We start from the raw sequence: 3,182 nt of genomic DNA on the forward strand, positions 1-3,182 counted from the left end.
ATGGTTAAAAGGATTTTTACATACATACTTTCCCCCCTCTTTTTTTTTAATTAAAGCTTTTTATTTTCAAACATGCATGGACAGTTTTTCAACATTGACCTTTACAAAACCTTGTTTTCCCCCTTCCCCTAAATGGCAAGTAGACCAACATATGTTAAGCATGTTAAAATCAACATATGTATACCTATTTGTACAATGATCTTGCTGCACAAGAAAAACCAGAGATTGTACATATTAACCTGAGTGCTCACTTTCTTAGGGAGGGGAGAGATGAGGGAAAAGGAGAAAAATTTGGAACACAAAGTCTTACAAAAATGAAAGTTGAAAACTATCTTTAGGTGTATTTGGAAAAGTAGAATATTATTGAGACGGGGGGAAATAGAATGTCTATCTCTTTATTTTCTACCAGAAGATGCCTATAAGCTGCAATTATTTTCATGATGTTTTTCCTGCAAATTCTTTGTGAGGAAATCAAAAGTGACCTGCAGTGACAGTGTTTTCTCTCCACAGATCCATCCCGATGCCTCCTTCTGTGGTCTGCAGCGCCCTCTTCTACTTCTCTCGGTTTTATTCAGTTGCGGTGGTACCATATGAGTTAGACGATTCCGTGCCTCCACTAGCGGTGGGATAGGCGGACTAACTGCAGCCGATTTAATGGTTACGTAGTTGGTCTAAAGCCGTCTTTGTGGCTCCTGGCCCGTTTGGGTCACACGCCACCCTTGTGGGAGAAGCAGATTAGCACCTGGGTAGGCCCGAGGGCTCCGTGCTGTGTAGTTTTCATGTATATTACATATATTTGTAATGCCCTCTCCCCGTTTTATTGGTTGATTTCTGGGCAATACTTTTGACTTTTGCGGGGAGAGAACTGTTCCCCTTATTTATTTGGATTTTAAAGCGGAGACCATTATTTTCTTTATAAACACCAGTTTCACATGTAAGTAAACACTGCGCGCTCTTGGTCAGTCAGGCCAGCGGTGACCTTTGCCACAGAACTGTTCCCGGACAGACGGAGGAGTAGCAATTGTCCGCTCTGGTTCCCCGTCCCAGCTCCGGGAAGGGGCGGGTAACTCCGTTACGTTTTCCTGAACCCTAGCAGCAAAGATAAGATAAAACGGGACGGAAATGTTACCTAAAGCGGGGCTGAGATTCTTCAAGGAAGAGTGATGCCCTCACCTCCAAACACAAACGAAATTACCCTAAAAAGTTGCGGCTTTAAAGTGACTACTGCCAGCACTAGGCACGGACGGGGTTCGAACCCGTGATCTTCGGTTTACGAGACCGACGCCTTACCACTTGGCCACCGCGCCTGCGTTAGGCTGCCGGGCGGGCGAGCCTCTATCCTGGCGCCGCTCCCGAGTGCTTCCCAACGCGTGCACGAGCACGCTCCTCTCTTCGTTTCTCTTTCCTCCACCCCCTCCCTTCTCCCTTCTCGCTCAATAGAGATGGCCCGCGCAGAAGGGACCAAGGATGTTGTGGGCGGGGAAGGGGGCGGAGCCCGAAGTAGGCCTCGCCCCGGAGTGTGACTGATTATTGTGGGGCGGGGAGCTTTGCTTGGAAGGGCGGAAAAGCGGGGTAGGTGACGGGAAAAGAATTGTAATAGGTGCTGCTACCTGAGAGTGTCCCCCGCACCCCCATCCTTCCTACTCTTTGTCTGGATTTTCGGTTATGGTGAATGAACACCGAGGTCCTGTGACCCTCCCATCCCCCCGCCCCCGTCGGTGAAGTCCTGTGGGTGGGGGAGGGGAGGGCTGGGCTCTGCTCTGCTTCACCTGACCCGGAGTCCTCGGGCGTGGCTTTTACGCGGGGGCAGCCGGGGCAGGTCTAGCACCCAAATACCGACACGGATTTTTAAAGTTTTAATCCGCACTCTGCACTTAGCTCCCCTGTCCCCCGCCCCGACCCCTCCGTACACTACGGCGTAGACCACGTTCGGCTCCGCTCACACGCCCCGGGCGCGGGAAACTTTTCCGCTGGAAACCCCGGGGTATTGGGGCACGTGCAGGACCCGTGAGGTCGCGAAGCCTTTGCTCTTTTCCCTTCGCCCCTTCCTCTCCCGCTTCATCCTAAACTCAGAAAGATTGCGCTTTTCATTTTGGAAATAGCCACTTCAGTCTCGACTTAGATTGTTTAAAAAAAAAAAAAAATAGCACAATGTGAACTTTAAGCAAGTTGAACGAATGCAGACTGAAAAAATCAAGAACTTTCCACCTGATCTCAATTTCAAACTCCATGGCAGTTAAAAAAAAAAAAAAAAAGGTGGGCATCATAATTTGAAAATTGGAAAATCATGGTGAGTGACGGTTTCTCCTTTAGAACCGGCACTTTTCGAGATTCGACTTTGTTAGAGAAACCTACTCAAAGCTAGAAAGGCAGTTCCTGCCTATGTCCCCACGTCCACTCTGCAGAACGCTTTATTATTACTGAGGCCGGGGAGAACAAAGCCTAAAAGGGAACTGGCATACAAGGTAAAAGCAGCTTTTGCTTTAAACCTGGCGCAAGAATCAAATCTTTTCAGAAAAGACCCAGTATTCTATGGGGGGGGGGGGGGTCTTCTCTGAGTGAGATAATTCATTCGTGGGAACTGGGTAAATAAGGAGAATAAGTACTTTTTAACAGCCTAATATGTGTCTCATTTGCAGTTCTGCAACAAGGCAAAATGGGAGATCTTTTCAAAACCCTTTGTCAGATAAGTTCTTGTCTCATAAGTCTTGTCATAAAGGTTATACCTTACAACATTTAAGTTGGAAAAAAAAAGTTTGGAAAAACTTAATATTGCAAACTTCCAGATAGTGAACATTTATTTTTAAGAGATTGTATGAATCAAAGAAAATGGCATCCTTCGTCAATAAAGTTTGGTGAATGTTCTTCCTAAGTACTGCAAGAAATTAGAAAGAAAGCAAAAGATAAAATCCTTTATCTCCAAGAGTATAATCTAAGAGGAGGAAGAAAGCACTAAAGAGTAAGGATATATTAGGAAAAGTGGGGCATTACCTTAGTAGTTGAAATTTGATTTATACCTTGAAGGATTATAAGTAGAGAAGAGTAAAGAATGTATTATTACAGCCTGTGGCAAGTCATGGAGATGGCAGATAGAAAAACCTGGTTCTGGATGCAGAAAGGTCAATTTGGAACATAAAATACATAAAGGGAAGTAGTGTGATTTAAGTCCAGAAAGGTAAACC

General features: G+C 45.7%; 1 non-coding gene across 1 annotated transcript; it reads right to left on the reverse strand.

Annotated features, from left to right (window-relative positions):
* Positions 1 to 1,235: 1,235 nt before the first annotated feature.
* On the reverse strand, positions 1,236 to 1,307 carry TRNAT-CGU (transfer RNA threonine (anticodon CGU)). Its single transcript has one exon. It is a non-coding gene; the product is annotated as a tRNA-Thr (tRNA).
* Positions 1,308 to 3,182: the final 1,875 nt, after the last annotated feature.

This window comes from Sminthopsis crassicaudata, chromosome 1, assembly GCF_048593235.1.
Source record: "Sminthopsis crassicaudata isolate SCR6 chromosome 1, ASM4859323v1, whole genome shotgun sequence".
NCBI lineage: Eukaryota > Metazoa > Chordata > Mammalia > Dasyuromorphia > Dasyuridae > Sminthopsis > Sminthopsis crassicaudata.